At 48.3% G+C, this 14,142-nt stretch overlaps 1 long non-coding RNA gene across 1 annotated transcript; it reads left to right on the top strand.

Annotated features, from left to right (window-relative positions):
- Positions 1–2,013: 2,013 nt before the first annotated feature.
- On the top strand, positions 2,014–7,594 carry LOC144217953 (uncharacterized). Its single transcript, XR_013331001.1, has 3 exons — positions 2,014–2,101; positions 6,429–6,715; positions 7,500–7,594. It is a non-coding gene; the product is annotated as an uncharacterized LOC144217953 (long non-coding RNA).
- The last annotated feature ends 6,548 nt before the right edge of the window (positions 7,595–14,142 follow it).

Here is a 14,142-nt window from a genome sequence, read left to right as displayed (position 1 = left end):
GCATACACACCCACGTGCACCAAACAGGCCCCTGTCTCGAAGAGGGGCTTGTCAGCCCTTAGAAGAGAGCACTCAGTACTTACCGGCTGCCCGAATGAGTGCATGAGTGGAGGGATAAACGGTAGACCCCATTTGCAGAGCACAGTACAGCTGACAAAGCATCGTCACTTCCATGGTTCATGGAATCTTCCAGAAAGAACGACGCGGTGGATGTCACAGTATCTGTTATATTAACGAAAACACTGAAGCTCAGAGAATTAATTAATTAATTATTTTTTTCAAAGTCTCACAGCTGATCGAGGGCATTTACTGAATGAGTGAATGAATGAATGAATGAATCAATCAATCAATCAATCGTCAAGTCAGGACCTGAAGGATGTTGTCTTCTCTGAATTCAGCACTGTTTCTACCGTACGTGACGCTACTGTCCTCAGCCAGAGTTTAACAGTCTCTTCTAAGGAGTTGAAGTTGGAGGCAGTTATGAGAACAAGACTGCAGAAATGTCACCATCTGGGCGGATGCCTGTCTGTGGACAGTGATCTGTCCTCCAACCTCACCGAGCCCTTGCTCTCGCAGCCATCCCAGACCACACCAGGCTGCTGGGTCGAAACACATCTACTTCCGGGCCCATTCCCGCTTAGCCTGTGAGCTCTGGGAGCGCTGAGCCTTATGCCTCACTGTGCCCTAGCGTCTGGCATCAACCAGGTAGTAAGTGAATAAATGAGTGAGGTCCGGGTGCCCAGGTGGCTCAGTCGGTGAGTGTTTGACCTCAGCTCAGGTCATGATCTCACAGTTCGTGGGTTCGAGCCCCACATCTCATCACAGAGCCCATTTCGGATCCTTTCTCCTCTTTCTGCACCTCCCCTGATCGTGGTTTCTCAGAAATAAATAAACGTTTATAAAATAAAATAAATGAATGAAGTAGGTGTCAGGCTTTCTTCCCCTACATTCTTCAAAACAAGGAAACAGCAGGGGCGCCTGGGTGGCTCAGTTGGTTAAGCGTCTGACTTTGGCTCAGGTCATGATCTCGCGGATTGTGGGTTCGAGCCCCACGTCGAGCTCTGTGCTGACAGCTCACGGCATGGAGCCTGTTTCGGATTCTGTGTCTTCCTCTCTCTCTGACCCTTCCCCACTCATCTTCTGTCTCTCTCTGTCTCAACAATAAATTAAAAAAAAGACTGTAAAAAAAATTTTTTTTAATAATTAAAAAAAAAAAAAACAAGGAAACAGCATAGCCTGACCCCCAAGATTCTGTCCAGTGGTTTGGTAGCCAGGGAATGTACAGGGCTGGCTCTGAAAATCTGTAATCCCTCTCTCTCTCTCTCTCTCTCTCTCCTTTTTCTCTCTTTCTCTCCTCCCTCCCTTAGAAAGCCCACCACTACCCAGAAGGCTAAATATCAACAAGGCAATTTCGGCTCCCAGAGAGCATCAGGGGACAAGTGCATCCCAGGTGCTCCAACCGGAGCAGCCCCAAGGAGCTGAATTTTCTTTCCCCCTCGAAAGGCCCCAATAGCATGCTTCCACCCACGTCTTGGCTCTCCCGCACTCGCTCTTCTGCCTCCCTGCAGACAGCCGATGCTGCCACCCTCCCACCCAGCCCTCTGCTATCAGAGCTCTGAACACCCAAAAAGGAAAAGCGATTGTGCTGAGCGAAGACAGCGCCAGGGAGGAAGGGAAGGGCTGTGTGCTGCCGGCTGACGTTCTGCAGACTGAGCGCCTGTGTCAGTGCCAAGGGTGTGGCCGCAGCAAAATCTGAGCAGGGGGTGGGGTGGGGGGATTTACTGATTTCTACAGCACATCCTCAGTCCTATCCTGAAGTCTTATCTTACACTGAAGTGGCCTCCTCAAGAGGGAGGATGAGATTAAAAGCCTATAGATGACAGAGAACTACAGGAGGTCACACATTCATTCCACAAACATTTACTGGACACACGACGTGCCAAGCGACACACTCGGCACAAGGAATGCAGACATGAAAGACAGCATACCTGTCCCTGGGAAACCTCACACTGGAGCGGGAGAGACAGATGTGTAAATAAGCAAGTATATTGCCGTGCAAGCCGTGGTGAGGAAGAGACAAGAACACTGGACACAGTAAGAGGTGAGAGGAGGGTGCCTCATCCAGACTACTCGGGAGCCAAGGGCAATCAGGGAGTCTGCCTGGAGAAGGTGACATTCAACACGCTGAGTCATGAAGAAGAGGAGGCATCAGATCCATGAAAACAGGAGGAAAGGCATTCTGAGGCAGCAGGAATAGCTCATAGCTCGTGCAAAGGCACAGAGGTGACCAAACCCTGCCAGCAAAAGCCATGATTTGGTGGGAAAGAGGGAGGGTGAGAGTATGGGAGCTTTGGTCACAAATGCGAAAGAGTTCAGATATTAGTTTTTTAGTTTTATTTATTTATTTTGAGACAGAGAGAGAGAGCACGAGAGGAGGAGAGGAGCAGAGAGAGAGAGAGAGAGAGAGAGAGAGAAAATCCCAAGCAGGCTCCATGCTCAGCATTCGGCCCAACACAGGGCTTGATCCCATGACCTGTGAGATCACAACCTGAGCTAAAATCAAGAGTCAGACATTTAACTCACTGAGCCACCCAGGTGCCCAAGTTTGGATGTTGTTTTAAAGACAGTTGGGCTTTCATCTGAAGGTTTTAGGAGGAGGTGACTGATCAGATTTGAATCTTGGAAAAATGAATCTGGCAAGTAGGGAATGGGTCCCTGGGGCACAAGGTAGGAGAAGAGAACACTGAGGAAGGTAGAGTGCTAACCCAGTGACAAATGGTGACCTACACTTAGGGCCATTCCCATGGTAGGAAAAGGAAGATACAGATCTGTGAGATATGTAGGAAGTAGAATTACTGGACATGGTCACCTGCCTGGAGGAGCAGAGTGAGGGACAGGGAGAAGAGGCCAATGGTCCCCAGGTTCTGACTTGGGTATTAAGTGGGTTGAATGGTGGGGATGGGGAATCTGGGCAGAGGAGCACGTTTAGACAGGAAGCAGATGAGTTCAGCATGGGGTCTCTCAAATTTAAGGCACCTGCTGACATCCAGGGGGAGATATTCTGGGTGCAGTGGAGGTAAGGTACAGGGCTCAAGAAGGGGCCTCGACTGGAGATGAACACTTGGGAGTTAGTATAGCTGCTGTGGTTAAAACCATGGATGCGGATGAGATCGCCCAAGGAGAATATGCACATCTGAGCCTGTGCAGACTTCATCTTCCTGCCCACAGGCACAATGGGCTGAGATAACGTAAGTCTGATTCGTGGGTCAGAATGGATGGTCAAGAAATTGTAGTTGAATGAATAGTAGGTCAGGAAAAAATTGTGGATAATTATTTAGCCTTATGTTTTGCTCCTAAACATGATCAACACCATTCCCCACTTTCTTTCAAAACTTTCTATCCTATTGTCTTTTGATCCTGATCATTGGGAAGTCCTTCGAACGCCCACCTCGAATGCTTCCCTCCTACCAGCCTCCCAGCCCTCCCAGTCCTGAGTCCTGATTGTCTCGCTCGCTATATGCACCAGCTGCTCACCCTCTCTCTCTGCCTCCTACACTCTCCCTTGTCTGATATTTTTAAGCTGTTTTATTTTCAGACAGTATTCGTCACTGCCATCAGCTGCCTATTTGAGGTATTTTCTTCAAATATTGTATTTATGTAATTAAAACATAGCTTTCTGTAGAGGAAAGCAATAGCACAAATAATCCAAAAATGATCACCTTAAATGATTTCTAATTGGGAAGCTACGTTGGTCCTTGCTACCGAATATAGGTATGTTAGATATTCCAAACATCAAATTCAAGCAAAATGGCCATTTAAGGGGACTCCATGTAAGAGGAAGTTGCCTAGAAACTGCCTAATTGTTCCATCCCTAGGAATTCAACACAGCATTCAGCCTTCTATCCATCCATCTTTATATCCACTAATTGCTTCCATCTATCCAAGTCATCCATTCATCCATCTACCTCTCCACACATCTGCCTATCTAGCTAGCTAGCTAGCTAGCCATCTAGCCAGCTATCTAGCCATCTAGCCATCTAGCTAGCTAGCTATCATACATCTAAAAACATTTATTTGAATATCTGTTGTATTCCAGACACTGTACTAGCCACTGAGAGATTTGAAATAAATAAGACATGGGATCAAGAATCTTCAAGTCCAAATGAGGAGAAAGACCCAAAGTAAAAAATGACTACCTAGTAAGTGCTCAAAAAGAAGAATTAGAAGAGAGGATATAACTCTTCTAGGGAACACAGGGAAGGCTTCATAACGAAGGGTCTTGAAAGAGAAAAGAGATTTGAAGGTGGGCAATCTTTCCTCTCACAGAGACATAGGCTACACCTCCTAAGCTATAGGCTTCTCCCTGGGCATGCGGAATCTACCCGTGAGACTTTAAACCACATCCCCTCCCTTGGCCTCGTGTGTTTAAAAAATCAAAAGGATTGTATTAGTGGTTTTCTAACTCAGTTCCATTGAATATAAGGCAACCAACTGCCCCAGTCTTCCTATGTTTAGGAGATTCCTTGGTATGCGCAACTTTCTGAAGTCAGGAGGCAGGAAGGGGGGGTGGGGCAGGACTTGGAAAGAAGGACAGTCCAGGGGGCTCAGAGCCCCCATTTGCACTATAACTGGATTAGCCATGACTCGTCCTACATACTGGGCGTCTATGGTAGATTTTGTTTGAAGAAACCTTCTCACTGCTTTTTTTTAAAAAAAAGTCTGAAAACCACTGGATTAAATGCTCTCTGGTGTCCCTGCAGTCTTTTAAAATTAAAATTATGTATCTATGTGGAGCTCATTTCTCTCTTTTTTACTCTCTCTCTTTTCCATCATTCTGACTTGGCTTTTTTCCTTTGTCTGGTGAGATGGAGTGGGGACTACAAGATAGACATAAGTATTTTGGCTCAAACGTCTTTCTTCTTTTTAGGGCTTCCAGAAGCTCTAGAATAAATGAGAAAATACGAAACTTAATCAAACATGGTTGAAGGGTTTTTTTTTAATGTTTATTTATTTTTGAGAGAGAGAGCACAAGAGCAGAGAGAGAGGGAGACAGGATCCAAAGCAGGGATGCAGGGCTCAAGCCCATGAACCATGAGATCATGACCTGAGCCTAAGTTGGATACAGCCAACTGAGCCACCCAGGTGCCCCAAACATGGTTGAGTTTTAAAATCCACAGCATCCCAGACCAATCTGCAGGAAAGCATCCTTCATTTTATGCCTTTCTCCCTCTCAACTCCGATACCAGTCATTCTGAGATTATATCTCTGGGGGTAAATTCAGCGGACAGGGGAGGATGATAATTTATTAGCCTAAAGAGTCCCCTCTTGGTTTAGGGTGGAGCAAAGAACTGAGAGGGTAGCAGGAGAAGCTCTTGGAAACAACCCAGCTCCCCCTCACCCCAGATCCTTCTGGCAGCTCTAATTGAGGCCTGTCACAGGGAGAGAAGCCAGCCGCAAATTGCATTCATCAACGAATTACAGCAATTACAGCCCCAGCCCCAGCCTAATGGGGGTGACATGTCCAGCCAGGCAGTTCCTTGCCCTGATTCAGAGATGCCAAATGCTTTGGGCTGCCTGGGTCATTTTCCCCAGTCTAAACCCCAGACTTTATCCTAGCCCCTTACCCTGCCTTCAGACGATATACCAAAGGATGGGTGCTCCTATGAACTTCTCCAGGGTGCTTCTCCCAATCATCACTGAAGTTCACCTGGCAATCTAGGCCCACTGAACTGTTTTGATTTTTTTTAATGTTTATTTATTTTTGAGAGCGAGAGACAGAGCGTGAGTGGGGGAGGGACAGAGAGAGAGGGAGACACAGAATGTGAAGCAGACTCCAGGCTCTGAGCTGTCAGCACAGAGCTCAACATGGGGCTCGAGCTCAGGAACTGCGAGATCATGACCTGAGCCGAGATCCGATGCTCAACTGAATGAGCCACCCAGGCGCACCCCGTCGCTGTTCTTTAAGCTGAGTTTCCTTCCGATTTAGTTCTTGGGAGAATTGATTTGCTGACATTTCAAGAGCCTGTTAAGGATGCTCTTCTTGTTGGCATTGGGGCAATCTGTCCCTCCTGCCCCCCTTGACAACACAGAGCCAGGGCTAGGGTGAGGTTCGGATGAAACCTGTGGAGGTGTAGTGGAAGTGTCACCTCCCAGAAGGAGAGGTATGCGGCCACCTACACCTGTCCACAACTGCTTCCTCACTCCCCTCCCTGGAGCCAGCAGCTCTCGTTTCAACAACGTGAGAAAGAGAAAGAAAGAGAGAGAGAGTGTGTGTATGTGTGTGTGTGTGTATGTTTGTGTGGTGTGACATACCACAGGAAGACGTGGAGGACCTAACATTGGACCCTCTCTTTGTCATTTTGGGTGTAAAAATGCAGCTAAATGCCCTCAAAGAATGCCCTTTTTCTCTCTCTTGCTTTTTGCCTCAGAATCCTGGCACCTCTACAAATCGGGCTGTGCCAGAGAAAAAGAAGTTTTGGAGATCAGACCATCCATCTCCTAGTTTGGGCAGAAACAATCATCTCTTCCTCTCCATCACTCCCTGTTTGACTCTGGGAGGGTGTCAGAGAAAGGAGGCGTCTCTTCTGTTCTGAAGTCTCTAAGGAAGCCAGCCCGGATCCCACCCTTCCCTTCCAGGGAATGTATCCTGTGATGTTAAAGTAGGAGTCAAGCCTGGAGAATGAATTTCTCCTGAACTGTCCCTTCTGCAGGAGAGGTAAGGATGGACACACCCAGGAAAGGGAGGGGCCCAAGAGGAGGGGTGCGGTTCAAAAGTCCCCTGGCACACCAGGGCTTTCTGCCTAGGGGAGCAGTGGGGCTCAGCTGACCCACGGGAAAGGAAAGAGGTCAAAGGGATGACTCAGTAGCCCCAGCTTCTTGCAGGCTCTCGAAGAAACAGCATTTCATCTTGAGTTTCAGATAAATCTCCAGAAGAGAGAGGGCAGCATCAGAGGCAGGAACGAAGGGCAGGTGTGTGTTTTGGGGGGGATGGGGGGGTGACAAAGAAACAGTCCTAGAAGGAGAAACAAGGCGGGGCAAGGACAGATAAGGGCTGAGGCTGAGGCCAAGAATAGAAAGAGAACTGGATTGCCAAACAAGGCCAGCAGTCAGGACTCAGGTTTGCCAAGGGCAGCTCGCTCTTCTCTTCAGGGGCTCCGCCCAAGAGGATGCCCTTGACACCCCACCCAGACCCCCTCCACTGGCTGCGACTCTTGGTTCCAATGGCTCCCAGTTGCTCCTTCTCTGGAGACTTGAGCAAGTGGCAACCAGTTAGCTGACTGATGGGGTCTCAAAGGCTAGGCTCTCTGCCTCTGGGGGGATCCTTTTTGAGGTGAATTTCTCCAACCAGAGCTTCCCCACAGGATCAAGCTGGCTTTAGACTCCGATTGTGAGACTACATCCTTGTGTAGCCCCTCCCCTGTTCCCTCCTGCTTCCCCCCCACCTTTCTCCTGAAAATTTGCCTTCAGTAAACCATGTGCCCCCCGAACCCTTGTCTCAGGCTCTGCATCCAGGAAACCAGATCCAGGACACCTTCCTTGTGTACGAATCACACCTTGGCTCTGGTGCCTAGGATGGTAAGGCTGTGCACAAAAAATGCTAAATATCGTATTGTAAATGGTTGTTTGAAAGGAGTGATTGGGGCACCTGGGTGGCTCAGTCAGTTAAGCGTCTGACTCGATTTCAGCTCAGGTCATGATCTCACGGTGCATGGGATTGAGCCCCGAGTTGGGCTCTGCCCTGACAGTGCAGGGACTGCTTGGGATTCTTCCTCTCTCTTCTTCGCTCTCTGCCACTCCCCTGCTCACCCTCTCTCTCACACAGTAAACTTAAAAATAAAAACTGGAGTGATTGATTGGGTTGATGCTCAGGATGGGAGAAAAGTGGGTGGGGTTTTTATTGTACGAGTACCCTCCCCCCTTAAAAGATGCACACACAGTGTCACACACGAGGTGTTAACCTGATCCCCTTGGCTCATCCCAGTGCATCTTGTCTGCATCTAGGCCACCTGCTTATGCATGTGCAAACTCCCGGGCAGATAATCCAGTTTGTGGATTATCCAGACCCCTAGCTGGCATCTTCCCATTGCCTGCCTGAGCCCCCCCTCTTTGTTCCAGGACTTTTGTGCAGGGGAGCGTGTAGGAGGTGTCGGGGGAGGGGGGTTATGGGGGCATGTAGGGCTGGGCAGAGGAAGGCAGCAGGGAGGGCAAGATGATGAAAGCTCAGTCGACACTGCTGCTGCTATCACACCATCTGGTGAAAGATCAGAAACTACTAGATAAAATCACATCAGGATTTTTGTGTGGATTGCAGGTATCTGGGCTCCACATGAAACAGTCATTTAAAAAGCTTTACTAGGGGTGGGGCACCTGGGTGGCTCAGTCCATTGAGCATTGAGCATCTGACTTTGGCTCAGGTCATGATCTCATGGTTCCTGGGTTCGAGCCCTAAGTGGGCTCTGTGCTGACACCTCAGAGCCTGGGACTTGCTTCGGACTTTGTGTCTCTTTCTCTTTCTGCCCCTCTCCTGCTCACGCACTCACGCCCTCTCTCTCTCTCAAAAACAAGTGGTAAAAAACATTTTAAATACACAAATAAATAAAGAGCTTTTATAAGGGCACCTGGCTGGCTCAGTGGGTAAAGCATGAGACTCTTGATCTTGGAGTTTTGAGTTCAAGCCTCACACTGGGTGTAAAAATTGCTTTAAAAATGAACTATTAATAAATAAATAAACAAATAAATAGCTGTTCATAGAGTGAAAACACCCTGAAAGAAGTGAGGAAAATCGCCTACTAATAACCAGGTTGGCGTCATTGAGAAGCATAGTTTGAGAAGATGTTTAAGGAAGATTCAAGATATGCAAAGTCTTCACCTATCCTAAAAGCTCTTCTGATTTCAGAAGAAAGGAAGAACTGTGGATCTCCCATTCTTTTCTCCACGATGCTCCTTCTGCCAAATATTTGGAACTGCATTGTCAGTAGAAGTTGAAAGTGAACCACAGCTGTAATTACAGAATTTCTGTTAGCTGTATTTTTTTAAAGGGAAACAAAAACAGGTGAAACTAATCTTAGTAAAGTATTTTCTTCTTTTTTTAATGTTTATTTTTGAGAGACAGAGCATGAGCAGGGGAGGGGCAGAGAGAAAGAGAAACAGAATCCGAAGCAGGCTCCAGGCTCTAAGCTGTCAGCACAGAGCCAGACCCAGGGCTTGAACTCACGAACCATGAGATCATGACCTGAGCCGAAGTCAGACGCTTAACCGACTGAGCCACCCAGGCACGCCTATTTTCTTTTTTTTTTTAACAAACTATTTTATTTAACCCAGTTAAATATATGGGTTATACTTAACCTCATATATTCATATAAATATATGAAATGATACCAAAAAGTATCATTTCAACATATACTCTACATAAAAAGTATTAATGAGATATTTTACATTATTTTCTCTTACTAACTCTTCGAAATCTGTTGTATTTCACACCTAGAGCATACTTTCAGTTCAGTTCAGCCACATTTCCAGAGCTTGGCCACCACGTGTGGCTGATGGCTGCCATATTGGACAATACAGGTCTAAAGTTCTTTGGTGGTCCCTTCCCTGTAACCAGCCCCACACTCAGCTCCTCTGGGGTGAAAGAATGGGAGTCTAGCTTGACTATCCTGGGGTAACCTTGGGAGGAGCTGCAGTAGGGGAGTGGTAAATAGACTCTAGGGAGCGTCCTAGGTCAGGTAACTAATTACTGGGAAGGGAGGAACGAAACTATGTCTATTAAACCTCAGACTCAGGTCTTTTCTTTTGAGGTCTCTCCTAGAGCCAAGAAAGTGCGCCAGAACCCATGGTCCTCCAAGTCCCTTGTTAATCCAAATATTTAACTTGGATTCCAAATCTGCTTCTTTTCTTCACCTCCTCCAGGAAGCCTTCCCAGATTAAACTCTCCCACCTCACTTGATAACTTTTCTCCTGGTTGCTGTTAGTATTTATAGACTAAAACCACTTCTTCACTGAGGTGATATCCCAACCCTCCAACCCTTTAATGGACACCCACAGACCACAGATATGAGATGAGCTTCTACTGTGTGCCCACCGCTGTCCTAGGGATGCAGTGGTGAACAAATGAATCAGGGCTGTCCTCCTAGAGTGGATGGCCTGGAGATGAAGGCAGACAGCAAACAAACTTAAAAAAACAAAATAAGTAAGATAATTTTAGAGAGTGATAAGATGAAGGCAAAAGATCATGAAGGAGTTCCCCATGCCCACCTTGTACTGAGAACCATAGAAAGTGAACCAGACAGGCACCTGGGTGGCTCAGTCGCCTAAGCATCCAACTCTTGGTTTAAGCTTAGGTCATGATCTCACGGTTTGTGAGTTCAAGCCCTGCATCAGGCTCTGCACAGACAGCACAGAGCCTGATTGAAATTGTGTCTCCCTCTCTCTCTGTCCTTCCCCTGCTCGCTTGCTCTCTCTCTCTCTCTAAAAAATAAGTAAACAAAGGTTAGAAGAAGGAGGAGGAGGAGGAGGAGGAGAAGAAGAAAAGAAAAGGGGGGGCACCTGGGTGGCTCAATCGGTTGAATGTCCGACTTCAGCTCAGGTCATGATCTTACAGTTCATGAGTTTGAGCCCCATGTCAGCCTCTATGCTGACAGCTCAGAGCCTAGAGCCTGCTTCCCATTCTGTGTCTCCCTCTCTCTCTCTTCCACTCCCCTGCTGTGCTCGCTCTCTCTCTCTCTCAAAACTAAATAAACATTAAAAAAAAAAAAAAAAGAAAAAAGTGAACCAGAAAAGATCCAATACTGTCTACTCAGCCCTCTCACTTTACAGATGGGTAGACTGAGGCCAATTGTGGGGTACTTTCTGAGGTGCTGCCTGGTCAGACTAGTGGCTCTGTTCCTCCCCCATCAGCCTGGGAGAGTTCCAGAGAGTGAGTAAGCAGTTCTGCCTTCTCACTCCCTAAGGATAAGAGTCAGCATCTGGAATGGAAGGCAATGGATAATCTTGCAAAAACAAACACAATCAAAAGCACAAAACCTTACTCTCAGCAATCTTTAAAACCAGCTGTCATCCCTGGGCAACTCCACCAAACTGTTCACCAGATTTCATAGGAGGGGGTGGGAGGAGCTCAAGAGATAAGCCCTCCTGCCTTCCCCACCCCATTCTGCAGGGACACCGACTGAAGATTAGCCCCGGCACCTGAATGGACAGAGAAGTGGAGCCCCAAACAGCTCAGAGTGTCAGTTTATCTAATACTTCAGGCTCCTGCATCCTGTTCAAGGAGCCCGTACCCTAAAGCAACTGGTGGGGGTCCCCACTAGAAGAGTAGGGGTCACCCGGGGGAGGCCCGGGGTCTCGTTGGCCCTTCTTGCAACTGAAGAACTCCTCTCCACGCTCCCTTCAGAGCCTTCCCTTCTTGTCTCAGCCTGACTCCCTCCCTGACTCGCCGGGATTTATTTCAGGAGATGTGTCGCCCACTCTGCCTGATGTCTGCGAGAAGCTGGGTGCTCAGGGAGTCCTCACCATCTGCCCCCCTCCGCCATCCGCCAGGCAGCCTCCATGGGGCTCAGCTCCCAGACCAGGAAAGTCAGCTCAAGCTCACTCCCACACATGCAAATCCTCTGCCAAGTGGCTGGTGGTTTTATTTCTTATCTCCCCAAAGCAAGGGCATTATAATGTCCACCCCCATACACATACACACCCCTTGGCTTGATGAGTCCTTGAAATCTGGGGATGGAGGATGAGGAGCCTGGATTCAAGTTCCTTCCCCCCCAAACCCTCTCTACATACACATTTTAGCAGTGCCTATGAAAATCCGATTATACATACCCTTTGATACAACGATTACATGTCTAGGGATTTATCTTACAAGCAGTATGTGCAAAGGGACACCTGGGGGACTCAACATCAGTTAAGGATCCGACTTCAGCTCAGGTCATGACCTCATGGTTTGTGGGTTTGAGGACCACGTCAGGCTCTCCCCTGAAAGTGTAGAACCTGCTTGGGATTCTCTCGCTTTCTCTCTCTACTGCTCTCCGACTTGCATTTTCTATCTCTCTCAAAATAAATACTTAAAAAGATATATATGTGGGGGCGCCTGAGTGGCTCAGTCAGTTAAGCTTCCAACTTCTGCTCAGGTCATGATCTTGTGGTTCATGAGTTCGAGCCCCATGTCAGGCCGTGTGCTGACAGTTCAGAGACTAGAGCCCTCTTCAAGGATTCTGTGTCTCCGTCTCTCTCTGCCCCTTCCCCATTCATACTCCGTCTCTCTCTCTCAAAAATAAATAAAACATTAAAAAAATACGTATGTGCAAGGTGGTCCATTGCTGTGGACACACTATGAATGTAACAGAGGATTTAATTAAGAAATGATGGCCCATTCCTACAGTGGAATCTCACGTAGTCATCAAGAAGAATGAGAAAAATCTGTATGTCTCAACATTGAATGATGCCCAAGATATAAATGAGAAAAGTGAAATGGTACCATAATATGCCTTATATAATTCCCTGTGTGGTTATATATAAATACATACCTCTTTTGTATACGTAGAGAAAAAAATATCTGAAAGATTTTATATAAAAACCTGTCCATGACATTCAGCTAACTCTGAAATTTAGATTAGGGTGTTCTCCATTTTCTTCAGTTTCTTTCACAAAAAGATCTATTATTTTTGTAATCAGGCAGGGGAGGGGGAGAAGAGTTAAAAACATTTTTTTTTTTTTTTTTTTAAGGAAGGAAGAACAAATCCCTCCTCTCGTTTAGCCAGGGGTGGAGGTCCTGTGACTTCCACCCGCAAACGCCCCAGCTGATGGCCTTGTAAGTGATGTGTGGCTACAGACTAGCCACCCTTTACAGCCCAGTGCTGGCCTGGGTCCCCTCACTGCCTTCACTCCCTCCGCTTCCACTGGCCTCCATTCAAAACAGGCCTGTGTTGGACAACACCCTGTCCTGCGTACCCCGGGTGTCTGTGCTTCCCTGCCAGAGATGTCCATCTCAAGACCTAGGATGACATGCGGTCAGCGCGAAAGGAGGGTAGGGACTTCTGGCCAGATCTGAGGCCAGAGTTCTGCCGGGCTTCAGAGATAAAGCTCTAAACTCCTCAGGAAGGGGAGGGGGGAGCGGAAAGCTGGTCCTTGAACTAATCAGGGAGGGGACCGAACCAAGGGAAGGAAGAAGGGAGGGAAGGGGAGGTCAGAGCTCTGAGTTGCTAGACTTCTGCCTGTCTCCTATCTGTCTGGCCCTGGGAGGTCGAAGAGCCAGCCTGGGAGGAAGGATCTGGATGTGCCACTAAGTAGCTGTGTGTCCTCGGGCAAGTTGCCGCCCCCTCTGGGCCTTAGAGATTTCTTTCTTTCCTCTTTGTTTTTTCTCTTCCTGGAGCATATGCAGCATAGGAGGACTGGAGAGAGCCTGGGAAAGTGAGGGACCACTGCCTTCTTTCCTTGGGGATGGGCAACACCCCCAAGGAAAGTGCTCTCAGCTGGATTTTACCATCCAGCTTCTGCGGGGAGAGGAGGTGGCTGGTGGGGGAAGGGCAGCCCAAACTCTTGGCCCATCAGCTTCTTTCAACTCCGCCCATAGTCATCCAGCCCCCAAACACCACTCCTGCCCCCCTGAGACCCTCTACCCTCAGCATCTCCTCAACATCCATCTCAGAGCCTCAAAGAAATTCTACCTGATAAAGAAGCTAAGACAAGGAAACTATAGCCTACCCCCAACCCTGATCCCACCCCCATTCCTAGCCTGTGGCCCAGAGCTCACAGAATGCAGAATCCCTGGGGCAGGATGGACCAAGGCAGGGGGCTTATTCCAAAGCCCCTAACCTTCTTCGCAACCAGAATGGAGCTTTCTAACCAGAATCTTCAGTGCTTCCCTCTCTCTACAACCCCTCCAAAGCAGCTGGCTTCTCCATCTCAGTCTCTCTGCTAACAGGTCTTCTTCCACCCCCATCAGCTGGTCAGGCCACAGGGATGTGGGGAAGAGCTGGGACATCCGCAGGTCCGCCGCGGACCATGGCCCTTGACCGGGGCTGGAGCCTGGGGGAGCAGACGACAGTTCTCATCAGATAGGGAGGCCAGGTGGTTGGCAGAGCCAGAACCAGGGGTAGGCGCCATGGAGGCCCCTCTGCTGGGGGGGGGGGGGGGGGGGGGAGCCTTTTG

The sequence above is a fragment of the Crocuta crocuta genome, unplaced genomic scaffold (assembly GCF_008692635.1).
Source record: "Crocuta crocuta isolate KB4526 unplaced genomic scaffold, BGI_CrCroc_1.0 scaffold289, whole genome shotgun sequence".
In the NCBI taxonomy this organism is placed as follows: Eukaryota; Metazoa; Chordata; class Mammalia; order Carnivora; family Hyaenidae; genus Crocuta; species Crocuta crocuta.
This window is presented reverse-complemented; position numbering and strand designations above follow the sequence as displayed.